This window comes from Ctenopharyngodon idella, chromosome 18 (genome assembly GCF_019924925.1).
Source record: "Ctenopharyngodon idella isolate HZGC_01 chromosome 18, HZGC01, whole genome shotgun sequence".
Classification (NCBI taxonomy): domain Eukaryota; kingdom Metazoa; phylum Chordata; class Actinopteri; order Cypriniformes; family Xenocyprididae; genus Ctenopharyngodon; species Ctenopharyngodon idella.
This window is the reverse complement of record NC_067237.1, coordinates 17,979,231-17,997,916: the sequence shown is the minus strand read 5'-3', so window position 1 is coordinate 17,997,916 and position 18,686 is coordinate 17,979,231. Positions and strand designations below refer to the sequence as shown.

At 36.0% G+C, this 18,686-nt stretch overlaps 1 protein-coding gene across 1 annotated transcript in view; it reads right to left on the bottom strand.

The window, feature by feature from the left end:
• The window catches only part of tspan18b (tetraspanin 18b), a 52,995-nt gene extending 39,279 nt beyond the window's left edge, over window positions 1-13,716 (bottom strand). The window contains exon 1 of the mRNA XM_051870940.1: window positions 13,293-13,716. The gene's annotated coding sequence lies outside the window, so the exon portion shown is untranslated. The remainder of the gene's footprint in view (window positions 1-13,292) is intronic.
• Window positions 13,717-18,686: the final 4,970 nt, after the last annotated feature.

Genomic DNA, 18,686 nt, shown 5'->3' with positions numbered 1-18,686 from the left:
GAAAGGTCGCGTGTGAGGTAGGCGGAAGTACCATCGTAGGGCAAAAAACTCCATCTCATTTCAATCAAATGCTTGCTTTGTAGACACTGGATCGGCACATTCAGCACAGTATATCCCAAATCAAAAACTAAAGTTAGTATTATTCAATGAAACACTTGCCCTCTGTCCTAGCTCCCAAATATGGCCTGCCAGACACATCGCAGCAGGATATTCAGTTATACTTTATTTCGATGGTCCACTTTAGACATTCTACTATAGTAACTTTGAAACTACATGTCAACTAACTCTCATTAGAGTACTAGTAGACTGAAGTAGACTGTTAGTAGACTGTAAGGTTATGGTTAGGTGTAGGGTTCGGGTTAGCTGAATAAGTTGAAACACATTTACAAAGTTATAGTCAGTAGAATGTCTGTTGGGAGCATCAAAATAAAGTGTTAGTAGATATTAAGCAGACAGTCTACTAATACTCTAATGAGAGATAGTTGACATGTAGTTGCAAAGTTACCTGGGTCAATCACATGACATGCACATTTTTGTGTCCAAGTGCATTATATCCTTTTAAAATAATTTGATAAATTCATGACATATATCACTTTACTCTATAAAACCTATTTAGTTTGAATTCATTTTTTAGTACATTTAAATAATACATATTATTTTATGTTTTGTTATCTTAAACCCCTAAAATGTCAGGTGGTGCAACTGTCCGAACAAATGAGCAGACTAAGAAACTTTTTAAAATGGTGTCTTAATAATTAAAACTAAATACTATGGCATGATTTTAGGTTTGAAACCTTTCATATAAACAAATTTGGTAAATATGAGTAGTTTTAAAGCTGTTTAGATGATTGAAAAACTTTTGTCCAGCAATTTGTATATTCTCAAATGTCAGGGTGGCACAACTGCAAACATGGCTCTTTTATTATGAATTCACAAGGTAATAACAGTAAACATGATAATGCATCATCCAGATCAGTGAAAATGTTTCTCTCTCAAAAACTGCTTATTTCAAGTATGGGTAGGTTGGTTCACTTTCCATGTCAAGTGGTACAACTACAGTATATATACAATACATACAAATATTTGGCTGTACCGCCTGACATAAAAACATTCAAAAAATGAATTTAAACACTTTGAAATGTTATTTAACGACTTGTTTAAACACATTGTTCCTGACTAAAAAATATTCATTACATCAGTTTTGAAAACATTTTTTTAAAAACACCTTTTTTGAAGCTTTATTTGTCAATTACCCATTTATAGTTAGTAGAATGTCTAAAGTGGACCATCAAAATAAAGTGTTACTGGATATTCTTCACAATGAGGTTGAGCAGGCATAAAAGATGACAGGATTTTCATTTTTGGGTTAACTGCTCTTTTAAATGCTGCAAATCACATTTCATAAGGTATTTTAAAAGACAGAATCTATTAAATCTTCAAAGGCAAGGTAAGTTATTCGGGCACAATATTTAAGGGCTTATGGGACAGAACTGAAAAGGGACTTTATCATTCCATCAACTTCAAACTATAAAACTGAGCTTTGTTCAATGTGGTGTGACAAAGATATGAGTGAAAAATGAGATATGTGCACCTTCATGCATTTTATGCATGTGCTCAGTACTACAGTGTTTATCACACACTTAAATAAACTAAAATTGTTTAAATATAATTTTGATAGGTACTAATATGGAAGAAAACAGTGTATAAATAAAGAAATAAAGTATGAGAATAAAAATGTAGTAGGGGGCAGCTGACGAAACCATATTCTAGGTTTAGGCCTATCATGTCTTAACATGCATTGAATAAGAAAGACAATATTTGAGTTAAAAAAGTATTAAATTCTTTTCAGTTAAATAAAGAAAAGTTTTCACTGCTAAACAAGCAGACAATTCTTCAAGACTAATGATGGATGCATTTTTCCACAAAGAAATCAACCGTTTAGCAAACAGCAAACAGAAATCGTTTACTTTCCCAATTATTAATTACAACTCTGTTTATTTCCTCTTCATTTTCCCAAATGTTAGGCAAACAATGAAGCCATTTCTATTGTTCTATGTTAATGGAGCTTATTTGAGGCCTGTGTATTTCTGAGGGCACATCTCATATTTAACTCTAAGAGACGTTGGCAGGCAAAGTCTCTACAAGCCCAGCACTGAAATATCCTTTTTCGGTTGATTTACACCATCTCAGATGCCATGGTCTCGCAGGACTCAAGAAAAACACTACAACTTGCCAATCACAAGATTATCCCAAAAGCGCAAACAGCTGGAGACTTTCCTCAACTGCTGGGTCTGATGTTTTCAGTCTTTACCGTCTCAAGCAGGTGGTTGTAATTAAGTCAGTGTAATGTGGCCACTAGCTGGCAGAAGAACATGTGACTAATTATTGGGACACATGCCCAGGTTTATCATTTCCTGAAGCTCCCTGTCTTTGACCTGCACAAGGATTTAAGTTGCCAATCAAAGCCCAAAAAAGAAACACTAATTCAAAATAAGCACCTTGTAACCCTCAGTCTCGAACGATCCTGTTCTCTCCATCATCAAAAACGCAAGCTGGCACATTCAATTTATGTTAAAATAATCAGTAACATGCAAATGATGCTCACACAAAGCATTTACTACCTTTGAAGAGTGCTCAGTCTTTTTCTTCCGGCAGTTTCCAAACACGAGCAGAGATTAGGAAAGGAAGAGATTAGACTTCATGGTCTATTTCATCCATTCTCCAGCCTAATCAGTGGGGAATGATATCATTTCCCTAAATATCTCCTCAGCAGCTTGAATGTAGAAACATGCAGTTTCCTCATTATTGACCACACAATGTGACAATACACCACCTTTCTGTGATCACGTTATCTCATGATTAAAGAAGACTGTTTTCTTCATGGTCCTGCATTGAACTGAGGAAGCTGACTGACAACTGATGATGCCTGGAGCTTCACAACACGGCCGTAAAAGCCACAAGATGACTTTAACTTTAGTGACCCACCAAGCCACATACAAGTAAAGAAGCCCAGCTGAAAAATTTATAGAAGCTCATAAAAAAATCACGAGGAGCAAAACTAAAAAGTACAGAACATGTCAACTTAATCTGCTTTTAAACACCAGGCATAAAATGGCATCTGATGTGGCAGACTTGGAGGAGGAAGTTGTCAAATACATTACGAGGAGACTGGGGAAATGTTCTTGAGGATTGGGCATGTATTTTGTAACTGGCATGAAAAGTGACATACAAATGTTTTTGTCAGTTCACTTGTGGTTTTGTCAGTTTAACTGAAAGCATTGTGGTTCTTACACCGTGTCCTAACCAGACGCGATGCGATAAGATTCCAGCAGAAAACAATTTGTCCACACCAGACGCGACGCAACTATGAGACGTGATAAAGTCAATCAAAAATCACAGCCAATCAGAAGAGCGCGTGGGCGGGCTCTCTCGGCAAGCTCCTGACACTCGCAATGAAATTACATAATCAAATTCATGAATATTACACCATTTTAACATTATTAAAATACACACTGAGTTACTGAAACAATCTTTTTTATAGAATACACTTGTCTGTTCACAATGAGTTGACAGTTTAAACGTTCTTGTTTCCTTTCATTTATTTCGAAGATCTGAGGTCAATTGTCCATTATTGCTTTCAGTACGGCTATAAAAGACACAAAATGATATTCAAACTCACATTAGATGCTTTTAATATTAAATAAAGTACATAAACAGTACCTGAGGTTATCATTGCCATAATTTGTGTTGTTGTTTCAGACGCGACGTCGCAGAAAAATAGAAACCGTTTCTAAGAATCGAATCGAAAGAATCAAATTCTCTTTCGCGCTTGAACAAACATTGTAAAATTATGCCAAAATGCCCGTTTTGTTGAGTATCCTCATAAAGGTGCGGTCACACTGCACTTTTCATTCCACTGACTTCTATTCAAACGCATGCGAATGCATCAGACCGGAAGCGCAAGCTCGTGCGAAAAATTTCGCATTTCGCTGCGTTCCAAAGTTCAAATTTGGTGAACTCTGACCTGCGAATTCGCTTCACGTGAATACGTGTGACCAGTAGAAGATCGATTCGTCACGGCATGACCTCTTGGTTAAATTAAAAGAATGATATTTTTGCAGTAGGTTCTGTATTTTTACATTTTGAATGTATTACTTTAAGTTATGTGTTGAATTCATGTTTATAAAAAAGACGCTGTAGACCGTGACGTCATATCATGACCGTTACAGCATCCGAAGAAATTTTGCACGTTCGAAGTCTAGTGTGACCGTGGCTTAAGAACAGTCTTTAATGAAATAACGTCTTAAATGAACTTAAAGAGTTGTGACAAAAATGATATGCGCGTCAGAACTGTTCGGCAGCGGCAGCTCTTAAAGTGACAGCAGCCTAATAAACCAGTTGCTGTGATGTCTGTCATTAATGTTAATCAAAGAACAGAGGTAACAGAGGATTTTGTAGCTTTAATGAGGATTAATCTATATTTAATTTATAATTTATGCAGTTAAGACTGTAAAGTGTTTGATAACCTTTCTGTATATTTCCCACCTGGGTTTATGGGTTTATGTGAAGATTGTTTTAAGTTCACTTAAATGAAAACATGTTTTTTTTTTTAAAGCCTAATAAATGTTGAAATGAATAGCTTTCAGTTATACTGTAATGTTGAATGTCTATCACTAATGTTTAAAAAAATCAATTTCATAGAGACATCAGTACCAGTATTAGTATCAGTGATACTGGCCTTCACTCATAAAACGATGTCGTTAAACAATTTTTTTTTATTTATTTTTTTATTTTTTTATTATTATGCAAACAGACAATTACAATATTTACAGAAAAGAAATTAAATGCAAAATACAAAGACCAACAAAACATACATAACAGCCAGTATGATTTGGGTATGTGTGTGTGTGTGTGTGTGTGTGTGTGTGTGTGTAACTAAGTGTAACTGGGTGTGGGGAGTGGAAATATATGAATAAAGGAGCATGTAGGAAAGTACAACAGACATAACCAGAGTTAAGAAAAAATATATATCAAAGAGGAGGAAACAATGATGAAGATAATAGTATCACACGCAAAAAATGAGGAAGGTGACAATAGCAACAGTATTAATAATAAATAATAATAATAATAACAATAATAATAATAATAATGATAAATCCAATTAATAAGAAATGACAAATAGTAATAATAGTATTAGCAGTAGTAGTAATGATAAATATTAAGAAATATACTCATTTCATCCGGAATGAGGGGGAGGTTAAAGGATCAGGAAGAGGAAAAATAAAGATAACAGATAACAGTTAAACAAATATTTAAAATATACTGTCTTTAAATTGTTTCTACATTAATTTGGAGAGTAACTGTGAAATTATTACAATATAAAAAAATATTAAAAACTCCAATGTTTTTAATCACAATAATCGTGATTAATTACAGAAAAAATGTGTGATTAATTAGTTTTTTTAATCGATTGACAGCACTAAAATAAAAGAAACTAAACATAAGAAAGAATGAGTTTGAGTGTTCAAACATTTGTTTGGTGATGCATACATAAAATGCACTCGTCAGTCTGTTTTACACTTTTCTACTAGGCTTGTATCAATTGTGAAATTGCAGAAAAACATGAATAAAAACAAATAAATTCTAATGCAGAAACATTTTGGTTATGCAGAAGCATATTAATATGATGCACTAATGCATAATGCATAAAAGTGGTGATAATATCTAGGGGAAAACAACATATAACCCATTTATGTCTAAAAGGTTCATACTATAGCACTTTTCATCATGTTTGTATTGTAAAGACAGCTTATCTCAGCATATTGAGGGGAAAAAACTTGATTTTAGTGCTTAGTGCAAAACATCATGCAAGTTCTTCTATTAAACCAGCCACACTTCAGGGAAACATTGTACCTGTAAGCTATATTCAGCTTGAGCTATATAAATTACAGATCATTAGTACAATGTCCAGAATTCAAGCCAGATCCTAAACAGAACAGCCTTTAATTAATATAGTAACAGAGAGCAAAGACCTTGAACACACTGAGCTGATGGACTCGATCCAGCTGTGCTCATTCCACTCTGATGTGAGTGTGTGTTTGTGTGAACGCTTGCTAATGTCCTTGTATGTGTGGGTGGTATTCAAAGACAAAACGTGTTTCTTGATCATCTCGAAAGAGCACAAAACTGTAGTGAGCATCTAAACACCACTGAACACAGAGACAGACTAAAACCTATACCACAAAGGAATGTCTGTCTGTAGAGTAATGGCTTCTGAGTTTGCTATGTGCACTTGAATACACAGGAGCAACCGCAGAACTGTTACCAAAACCAAAAACCCAGAGGAGGGGGGAAACAGAGGTGGGGAGTACAGGGAAAAACTGGGGAATAAACTTCTACTGGAATGAGAGAAAAAAAAGAAGCACACCAAATATGCCTGAGTCAGGAACAGTGAGGAGTTTAACTGTGTCAAAGGGAGAAACAGAAATCAGGCTTTTGACAATGTGAGCCCATACAGAGAGAAACAACTGTCTCTGTTTAAGCCACAGAAATGCCATAAAAAGAGCAACTCGAATCAACAGAGCCCTTTTACTCAATAGTTCAGGGTACACAAGGGTAACTGTGTGTGCCGCTATTATAAACAGTCCGCGATTTTGAGAAATTTAACTAGAACCTTAATTATCAGCAAAATGCAGTGTTATTATCACAGTAAATTGTAATTTTTTAAAATGCTACAGTAAAAAAAAAACTGGTAATCAGTTCACTGTAAATGTTTTTTACCATATACAGTAAAAAATAAAATTACATTTAACTGAACCATACATGTAATTGTACTGTAGCATACTGTAAAAATGGTTTTGCAAGTATGAATTACCTTAACATTTATAGTAAAAATCTATTTTATATTCATCAAAACAATAGAGTACAGTGCTTTTGTAGTATCATGATACTAAAATTCAGTAGCAATACCAGTAAAATGTCACAGTTCTCTTTACTTTGGTACAGTGGCGGTTTGAACTATTTAGTAAAAAAAACTACTAGTTAACTAATTATAAGAAATATTAAATTATTTAAAAATGATAATTATTATTATGCTAATAGTAATTAAAATAAATAAATCATTAAAACATAAGCACTTAAACATTTTTTAATTAAGTATATATTGCTTTAATAAAGGTCAAGTGAAAAGTTAGTAAAAAATGAAGAATAAAGAAAAATATTACACGTAATAGATCAAGTGGCAAGTCTATTTGTCTCATTTCTCTTTTTTAACTTTAAAATCATCCAACATTATTGTTTTACCTTTTTTGTAAAGGGTGTTTGCTTTGTAAACACTTGCTCGGTACTTCCACTTACATCACGCGTGACCTTTCCAACGTGATTACATAATGCGTGGTGCATCACAGAGCAGTGCAAGACGAGCATTTGTGGTTAAAAAGTATATAAAGTTTTTTTTTTTTTTTTTAGAAAATGACATTGTTTCTCTAGATAAGACCCTTATTCCTCGTCTGGGATCATGTAGAGCCCTTTGAAGCTGAACTGAAACTGCAATTTGGACCTTCAACCCGTTGAACCCTGTTGAAGTCCACTATATGGAGAAAAATCCTGGAATGTTTTCCTCAAAAACCTTAATTTTTTTTTTCGACTGAAGAAAGAAAGACATGAACATCTTGGATGACATGGGGGTGAGTAAATTATCAGGAAATTTTAATTCTGAAATTAAGTGAACTAATAGTCTGGGAAACCCTGACGTAATGTAATATTTAATGTTGTGGATAACAAAGAATGGAATATATTTTCTTTCTCTTTGTATTTTTCTATCAATATAGTACAAGATTATCCTATTCAAATCAATGTGATAAATGAGTTAGGTCAAAAGTAATCTAAAAGTAGTCAGATTACATTACCTTAAATGTGTGATTTAATCGTTTATATATAATTTGGAATCAGTAACTGACTACAATTTGCAAGTAATCAAGCCAGCACTGTATATATTGCCTGTACAATATATAGACCATAGGTGCCAAAATGGCATCCCATAACGGCCAATACGTTGTCACCAATTGTTTTTTTACAGTGCGTTTCTGGCAATGAGCTGCTAGTTTTTACAGTAAAGTTAACAGGATTTCTGGTGAATTATCCGGAAGCATTCACAGCGAGTAAGCATGCAAGTTGTTCTTTGCAAGCTGACAAAAGATGTCATTCCTCAATCCTCTCAAATGCTCAAACCAAAAATTAAGCCCACTACCAACGTCTACAGCTTTAACTACATTGCAGACTCTTCAAATGAAAGTAAGCCACATTAATCACTAAATTTAATAAGCAGCTTAAGGAGATTTTGACTCCAAACTTTCCTATTCCTATTATTCATTTCCTGCTTAATCATTGTAAGTTTTATATCTGTAACTAAAATGCAGATATTTAGTAAGGATTACATTTTAAATAGACACACCAGCAACATGGGCTCCTTCTATATATAACCTATACTTCAAGAAGTGGAGTGTAGAGAAATCAAGTTAATTATACATCTAAAATCTGCAATTTACTGTGGATAGAGATTAAAAAATGACTGTGAGACCCTCAGCTATCTGCACGACCCCGCTTGTTATATGCATACTTTCACCTCATTATATCCCTGGCACACCAATATTGAAGGAAATTGCCTGAAACATAGATAAGCATTAGTCCTCCTTATGCCTAGCACAAACAAGCAGTCTGTTTCCTCTTGATAAAGAGGTCCTGTTATTTACCAGGGTCACTGGACATCCCTGTCTCGAATGAACTTTGGAGCCTTTCAGCTGCATCCTTTAAAGTTTCTCAAAGCCAACTAAGACAAAGCAAAAGATCTATGCATTCATAATTGTTCTTGTTCAAAGTTCTGCAGCGGCAGGTCGTACTTGACAAGCCTCTCATTTTTCGAAGAATCTATGACCAAAGAACACATATTCTTCATGGTAATTAATCCACACAGCTCCTTTGCAAATTTCATATGTCTCAGAGGCAACAAGACCCCAAAACCCATTACCGGGTGAAGCGCCCCATGTCACACGCATTAGATGAGAGTCCTCCAGCAAATAGTGGGGAAAAGCAATTTTCTTTTCAGGGCAATAGATACTCTATCTCATTCCAGATCCTCTGCAGACTACAAACTGCCAACTCGTGTAGCTCTGATGCCTGAAACTTGGAAGAAAGTGATGACTTGACCTCCTTTTCTCCCAGGGCCTTAGCTCTGCTGTCAATAAGGGCATTTCACTGGAGGCTGGATAAGAGCTCAGGGTGGAATGAATCACCTGCACCGATTAGAGATCTAGCAACTGCGGTTGAGATCAAACCAGCCCTGACGACCAGTTCATTTGCCGCCATGTCAACTGATATTAATATTACAGCCTGGAGACGGGCCTCTTGCTCTCAACAGGGACTTCCCAACACAAAGAGCCAAAGATTCATTTCCAGTAGCTTAATGCTTTAGTGACTGAACGATTCAGTGTCTGCTCAAGCAGAACAAAACAGACTCCCTCTTCCATATTTGCATCAGTCAACCACTTTAGTTTTTACTACACTCACTACACAATTACATTAAAAAAGTATGTTTTACAAGAAAATACTATTTCAAATTAAATATAATTTATTTCAAAATATTATTTCAAAGTAAATACTATACATCAGATTTTTTCAGTGTAAGTTAGTTGAAATAATCAATAACAAAGGTTAATTTTAATGTATGTAAAATGAATTTTCATTGGATAATTACCAAACACCACAATAGTGAGAGTTAAAGGCACAATATGTAGTTTTCGCCTCTAGAGGTCGCTTATTTAAAACAAAGGCGTAGCTTAATGATGCCTTGATTTCACGGGAATCATGGGAGGCGTTGTCTTCATGTCTGCACTTCTTCCGGTCATGTGTATGTGTGGTAACGCAACGCTGTTTTATCATATTAGATACATTTGTGTGTTGAAAGTTGTTATAGTGCTACTTTGCGCTCACTCAGCGGCTGCTATGAGACATTTAATGCAGTAAGCTAGATCGATATTAGGCATGGTAAAACATGGTACTCGCGGTAAATCAAGAAAACAAGATTTAAACAATAAGACTTACTGTGTTGAGCTATATAACATGATTAGATTTCTGTCGATGAATGTATCCAAAACAGTTGCTCACCTGTCTAATAAAACACATAATATATTAAAGCATCTTTGGTGTTTCCATGGTTTCTACAAAATAAAACCTGAAATCGAGGGTCACGCGGGTATGATGTCATTGATATGTGACGCACATTAATATGTGACCTGGTTAAAATTGCTTATTTCTCTGGATTTAAACATTCTTGGAAACATTTGGGATAATGTAAGTACACAAGTCAACAAAATATATAACATTGTTCTAGTGGTTTTTGGATATTTTAGGCCGTGTGTCCACCAAAGCGTTTTTAGCCAGCTAATTTTACAGATAGTTTGTTTCTGTACTGTTTATATATATAAAAAAAAATGTCGATACAACGTAAAGTATGCAATATATAATGTATACAAAACAATTGGAAAAATACGCTAGCCTCGGAAAAAACGCTTTGGTGGACACATTTAGCTAGCTGAAAATGCGGTTTAGCCAGCTTTTAGCCTTTTTAGCCAGCTGAAAATGCCTAGCTGTGAGTGCTTCGGCAGCGCAGCGTTTTTTTTTTTCAGTTGAGACGCTTTGTTGCTATGATATGGAATAGCCGCGTCACTGTTACTTGTGATTTCACAGATAATTTGTTTCAGACTAAAAATGCCGACACGATGTAGAGTACTTGCTATGTATGTTCAGAGAGCAGCAATATTAATTTCTCATCAATTTTGTTCTGTTCTCTGCTTGTTGATGTCGTTGTACAGCAAGAATGTTGTGACAGTTGGTCGGTGTTGTATTTGTCCCGCCCCTCCTCCACTCTGATTGGACGGCTGGCTAAAAAGTGACAGTGATGAGTGCAGCATTTTACTCAAAGTTGAACATTCTTCAACTCGAGGCAACGTGGCGCTCCCATTGAAAACAACTGGAAAAGTACGCTAGCCGCTGGAAAAAAAGCTTTGGTGGACACACAGCCTTAATCCGAAAATCTTACATATTGTGCCTTTAATCTAAAAAATAAATAATGTATCCAAAAATAAATAGCTGTTATTAATTTCTTTATCAATACACCATGAAAATGTAACAAAGAGTATTTAAAAAGTGGGCAAATTAGGTGTTGCATTGATTGGTCATTTTTCCATTGGACAAAATTTACATATAAATAAAACTTCTTCTTCTTCTTCTTCTTTATATAGACAAAACTCTATCATTTCTATGCCTCTTTTTCTCAAATACCTTAGCTCAGAGGAATGTAAAGGTTAAAGCTCTAGTCTTACCTCTGAGCCTGTGTTGAGTTGTGTGAGTGAAGTCTTTGAGTTCTGACATCAGCATTTAGCTAAACTACAAAGCCACCAGAGGCCGGCATTAATGGATCCCTCAGAGCCAATATCTTCACGCACAAGTGCTTGACTAATTGAAAACTGGTCTGAGTCTGCTTTGTGCAGCAGAACAAGTGCAGCAAACCTTTATGTCAGACTACAAAAATAGGGTCCAGAAATAGGTGGATAAAATTCACTGAAACTCTCTAATGGATATATAGTTACAGTGCGCATGAAGTTAGACAGTTGGAATGTAAGATTTAAGGCCTGTGTACTTGCAAATCTTGCACTTGAGAATATATGACAGGGCTTTGTTTGAAATAATATCCTCTATCTTAAAGAGATCATGAATTTCTCAGTTTCAAGAACAAGAACGTACTGAAAAGGTTTTCAGGTTATTCTCAATGAGTCGTTATTAGATAAGATCAGATTGCATGGCATATCACAGTATTTGAAGTATTAGACTGGCTATGAACTCCTGTCAAGTCTTGTCTTTAAAGGGAAAGCGTTAACTATACAAAAAGTGTTAACTTCTGCGACGTAGTACACAATTCTACGCTACGTTAGTGCTTTTTGCACATATGTCGAATGCATATGGCTTTCGCGCCAGAAGCTCATTATTTTACTATATAAAGTTTTAAATAAATGCATCGATTCACTTCAGAAGGCCTTTATTAACCCCCTGGAGTTGTATGGCTTCATTTTTTATGGATGGGTGCATTTTTTTGTCTTCAAAATTTGGGCAGCCATTCACTACCATTATGAACCTTGGAGGACTATGGATATTTCTAAATATATCTCCGATTGTGTTCATCTGAAAGAAGATAGTCATATAAACCTAGGATGGCTTGAGGGTGAGTAAATCATGGGGTAATTTTCTTTTTTTTTTGTGAACTATCCCTTTAAAGTGCATTTAAAGAATTCAGCTAAATTGTACATTAACCAAACACGGCAATGTTTTTGTTACTTCTGGAAAATGGCCAAGGATAATACTCATACATGGTTTTAGTTTTCAGGATAATACCCATAAATCATGTCTAACAGGCAGCATTGTTTCAAAGCCTGGGGAATTTTGTTAAAAGAAATGTCAAGGGTTAAATTATTAGGATATATCTGAGCAGCTGAACTGATTAGACAGACTAGATAGATAGATAGATAGATAGAATCATTTTATCTCTCACACACACTGAAGTCAAGAACAGAGCCGTGTGATAAGATGCGCGGTTTGACTGATTTAAACTGGCACTGAACTCATGCCCGTCGGCAGGGCTCCGTCCATCTGCTGACCTGGGCGTCTGGGGGGATAAACTACAGTTATGACGGGACCTCCTGGACAACACACGCTGCCTGCTGTCACACCCCGTGGGAAAACCGCCAGCTTGATGCCTCCTCATCCCACCCAGACTTTCCCCGAGCTTTACTCAACTAATTAGATTTAACAGAAACCGCCGGATGGTGACACGCGCCGTCATCGGTGAAATACGAGCGAGCAACGCGATGAAACTGTTTGTTTGTGAAGCTCTTTGTAAGCGGAATACATTTTCTTTTTAATTCTGAGTGTTTGTCTGCCTTCAAGCCTCTCAAAACTGTTGTTAGGTTACACTAAAATTAAAATTTACACCGCGTAAAAGGCGAATGAACCCTCGCGCCTCAATAAGGATTTAATCATCGCTAACTGTCAAAACAAAACATATATTTGAGTGTTTATCTGTTTGGTTCTGCCCTGCTTAAGAGATAACCATATATGGCACAGTTTTCTAGTTGATTTGAATTAAATGAGTCTATAAAGAGAGCTTCGTATCTCAATGACCAGCCATCATAAGTTTGCATTCATGTAAACACCAGCGGAGTTCAGTTTACCGAGAATCTCACCTCAAAATCCAGACAACACGCGTCCTTCTTCGCTGTCCTGAGCTCCAGAGATGAAACGAGGTAAAATATGATGGTTGTAAGTCTGCGTGAATGAATGCCTACTGGAAAAACTGTCGGACCTGTAGATCTGCTCCGAATCCAGGAGGAAAAACAACGAGCTTCAAGCGTCAGCTAATAAATTCCAGAGACCCCCAAACTGCTGCCCTAATCTCGCGTCCCTCTCGCGCGCTGCTGGTAGCGCAGACCAGACCCTTTCTACAGTTCAGCTTGGAGGGAGGGACACTCTCTGCTACAACTTCAACGCCCAGTTTACTTCTTCCACTCTATTTGCGTTCTGTTCTGCCGATGTTAATCAATAGATATGCTATTAGAAATGATATATTACGTTGGTACATTCAAGGATTCTCTCGAACTCCTCCCAGAACACCAATTTAGTGCTTTGCTCTTTCAACTCCTGGGCGGAGATTTAATGGTCAAATTGTTTTCACTTCCCTGGCCCCCCTCAACACCACCACAGATGGCGAGTCAGATAAGAAAAGTATCACGATCCCTTTGTCTACATGCCCTCAAAGGTCATGACACTGACATTCCCTCTGGCATACATGATATCCCACCGCAATTCACATCTAGACCACAAGCTCTGTCATAACAGAACCCTCTAAAGCACGCACATGCCATGAGGGAAGGCTCTAAGGAATATATATATATATGGGGGGGCAAGTTGTCACACGTTTTAATGGGATAGTTTACCCAAAAATGAAAATTATGTCATTATTTACTTGGTCATTCCAAACTCGTAAGACTTCATTCATCTTCGGAACACAAATTTTTATATTTTTAAAGAAATCAGAGACATTTTTCTGTCCCTCCATTGACAGTCTACGCAACTACCACTTTGACGCTTCAAAAAGTTCATAAAGAGATCGTAAAACTAATCCATATAAATCAGCCGATTTAGTCCTAATTTTCTGAAGAGACACTTTATATGATGAATAGATTGAATTTAAGCTTTTTTCTTTCTTTTTTGTTTTGTTTCATAATTGTTGAAAAAATGTAGCTTGTTTCATGTCATGTTCCAACTTGCCCTACTATTGAGTCATGTTGTCACAAAAGGTCAGCGTATGTTAAAGGATTAGTTCACTTTCAAATGAAAATCACCCCAAGATTTACTCACCATCAAGCCATCCTAGGTGTATATGACTCTCTTCTTTCTGATGAACACAATCAGAGAAATATTAATAAATATCCCGATGCATCCAACTTTATAATGGCAGTGAGCGGGATCAATTAGTATGAAGCTCAAGAAAGTGCATCCATCCATCATAAACGTACTCCACACGGCTCCAGGGAGTTAATAAAGGCCTTTTGAAGCGAAGCGATGCATTTGTGTAAGAAAAATATCCATATTTAACAAGTTATAAAGTAAAATATCTAGCTTCCGCCAGACTGCCTTCCATATTCAACTTACAAAGAAAGTGTAACGCCTCTCACAGTTCAAAACGTTTACACTACGTCCTACGCCTTCCCTATTCAACTTACGAAAAAAATTTAACTGACACGACGTTGAATACGGAAGGCGGTCTGGCGGAAGCTAGATATTTTACTTCATAACTTGTTACATATAGATATTTTCCTTATACAAATGCATCGCTTTGCTTCAGAAGGCCTTTATTAATCTAGGGGTAATTTTCATTTTAAAGTGAACTAATCCTTTAATTTACCTAGATATTTTTTTCTGGGGCAATAATGGTGAAATGTTCAATAGGTTTTTTTCTTTTGTTTGTTTTGTAGATGCAGCTTTAAGGAATGTGAACTTAAAAATAGAGGTTTCCATTGCACAACAGGTTCTTTATAGTGGAAAAGATCTTTAGATTAGATTGACATGTTCTTCACACTTTAAGGGAAAAAAAAAATGGTTATTTTAAAGTCACGATTAAGCTGAAGTAGCAACAGATCTTTTTCGCTGGAAGATCCAGTTATTACATTTTGATTAAGAGGTAAAAAAAGAATTAAACTGTTGCATTTAGAAAATAGACAGGATGAATTTCCATTTAATGCCAACTTTAAGAACTGTTAACTGAAGGTTCTTTGGGGAACCCTAAATGGGTCTTCTATCTTTTGGAACTTTTATTTTTACGAAATTGACTTGACTTGGGAATTCATTGGAGTTGAAAAAAAAGTGTGACAACTAGACCTGGCCTAACCTATGAGTAATCTGTCAATCACTGGAACAGTGTGTAAGTTGGTACACACTCACAATTCCTTCAAAGTGATGCTGCCTTTTAAAGTCTGTGTGTTTAACTATATTGGTCCTGTGACATGTGACAGTCCATCTCTGAGCATGAGGAGACGCCTCTTTGTGTGTGTGCATGTGTCGTCTGCATGTAATTGAAATGTCAGCTCTCTCCTAGTGTTGTGATTTCAGCAGCTCGAGTAGGGAGGGGGTGTAGCATGGCTGGTGGGGGTGGGCAGTAAGGGTACTTCAGGGTCGTTTGTGATTTCTTAAAAAAAGACATGAGACACTCCACCACACAGCCATCCCTAAAAAGGGATAATTTACCTCAACATGAAGATGAGTAATCAAGAATCTTCATGTGGTTCCAAACCTGAATGACTTACTTTCTTCTGTGGAAGACAAAAGGCAAATTTTTGAATATGCTGGTCACTCGTTTCAGAAAGTGAATCAGGACTGAGGCTGTCAAGCTCAAACCATAAACAAATCACTGAAGTGGTCCATATGACTCATAATCTATAATCCAAGTCTTCTGGAGAAACACGATAATGACTGTGTGAGGAACAAACTAAAATTAAATCATTATTCGTTGGAAATCTTGCAGTAGCAATAGGAACATACTTGAGAGTTCATGAGAGAAGAACGAATAGAATCTTTGAGTTAGTTCTTTTTCAGTGAATCAGTTGATCCAGTTCACAAACCAGTCTGAATGATTCATTCACAATCATCGACTACTTTGTTGATTTTAAGTGTTTGAAAGCTTCAAGCACATTACCAAACATTGAACAAACTAAGAGCAGAAGCCTTTTTTGTACTATTTTATATGCAAGATTATTATTCACAGCTAAAAGATCCTATCTGTCAACACCCTATTGCACGCTAGCACAAAACAATGTCCAACATGGTCACGACATGTACAAACTGACAGGAAACCAGACCCCCCCCTCTAGCCCACCCCATACTCCATACTCTGTCCTCACTCCAGGCAGCCTCATTCTGTCAGGGGCCATCAGACAGTGTACAAGGAAAAGCACCATGCATCATGCTTTGTTGTCCCAAAATGCCTAGCAGTGGATGTACAATTCAAAAAGAGATTTTTTAATGCAACAACAAAATGTTTAGGAATGTTTTCTTAAGGAGTCAAAGAGATGTCATGCCCCGTTTAGCTGGTAGTTCTACCAATGAAAGACAGAATATTTGTATGTAGAGTCGACTTAAAATTAAAACTGACCTTTTTATTTTCTTAATGCGCGCTGTTGGACTTATTGGGAACTATTCGGTGGTGCATGTTATTCCAAATGAAAGAAATTTGTTCTTTAATCAAAATTTAAATACTCTCTCTGAAAGGACAGAAGGGCAAGCAAGTTCCTCATGCATTCCTTTTTCTTTGAATTCTTGCACTTTGAAGAAGGAAGAATGTTGGAGAGTTTGCAGTTGTTTAAGGAATTTTATTCCTGAATGCTCCCAGAGCATTTGAGAAAACATGAGGTTCATTTCATTTTTTTGTGCATTATAATATTTTAGTAAAAACTACACCTCCAGAATGGGGTTTCACAATAATTTCACACCGAATGAATGTTTTAATTGTTCCTATAACTATTGGCATGTTCGCACTAGCTGCACGATTCTGGATAAAATGAGAATCAAGATTTTTTGAGTTCAAATAGAGATCAAGATTCTGAATATAAAAATAACATGTAATTTTCTAGAGTTTGTAACAAAATATGAATTGCTGGACTCTAATTGCTGGAAATATGTTTAATTAATTTGAATGAATTATATAAAATATGGTTTGAATGAATTCAATGACTCATTAATAAATGGCAGCGGCTATTTGCACTAAGTGACAATAGCAATATATTCTATTTACACCAAGTGAAAATAGCACCATTTTCTTAGCGATATGCTATTTACACTAGGTCTGTTTACACCATGTAAAACTATCAGTTCTTTGCAATAAGAGAAAACAGTAATTAGATGCTATCTATTCTTTATATCGGCAGATACTATTTGCAGCTCAGTATTTTTGTACATTAACAGGATGCAATAATATCATAGAGTGTAAATGATTTTATTTATTAAAATTATTAAATGGATGCTGCCTTATTGGGAGAATAAAACCCTCCCTAAACCTTCCCCTAAACACTTTATTATTAAACACTCGTTCGCAGTTTATTTACACTTTTAGAACATTATTTTCATTTTTATTGAAAATAAATGCGACCTCGGCAAAAGGCGGATTCGAACCCGCGTCGAATGTGTTAAAAGCCAGATTTGCGAGCCTTATTCACTATTACTGCACCACTGAAGCCGTTGAATTCTATGCATCCTTTTTAAAACTTGAGTGGCACAACCAGACATTGGTGGGCGGAGCTAGTGTAAACAGCATTTGCCAACAAGGCACTTAGTGTAAATAGACACTCCTTTAATAAATACTTATTTCATTACTGGATGAATCAGTGTTGTAGTTTGCTCTATTTTGATCGCTATCGCAGACATCAGTGTTTATATCCTAACTTTAAACTTTTATCTCAGTACTTCTGAATATTCGTAATACAGAAATAACTACTGTGTGGTTCAAAACTGCTCTCTCTGGCTCAGCGCGGCAGCACAAACACAGATTTGAATGATTTTGTCAAAGGTTTAAAAGTTACGGGCGAATCGTCATTAATAAAAAAAGATTGCGTGGGTGTTTAAATAATTGCGCAGCTCTAGTTTGACCACATGAACTGAGAATGATTTTAGTTATATGAACGCCTTTTGGGGGGACAAAATTAGCTACCACTTTAGAGTAGGGTCTACATCACAATAGAAACTACCAGTGACGTAAGCGTAAGTTGATTGGACGAACAAATGCCGTATGAAACACCCGCACCCGCCATTTTAAAAAGCTGTGTAAAAGCAGTTTACATATTAAAGTGTCCAACGAATGCTAAAATTGTAAGCCGTCAAGGCAGCAAGAGTGAGAAATAATCAATTTACAATTATACAAGAAATATGTAGCTAATAGACATCATCTATTGTATGGGCTACATTATACAGCTTTTCTTATTAGCTATTATAATTATTATGAGACAACCTAACTGTACCTCTCACAGAATAACCACTAATGCTCTCAAATAACTGTATCCTACATTCTGTTTAATAGTAGAGCTAGCTTT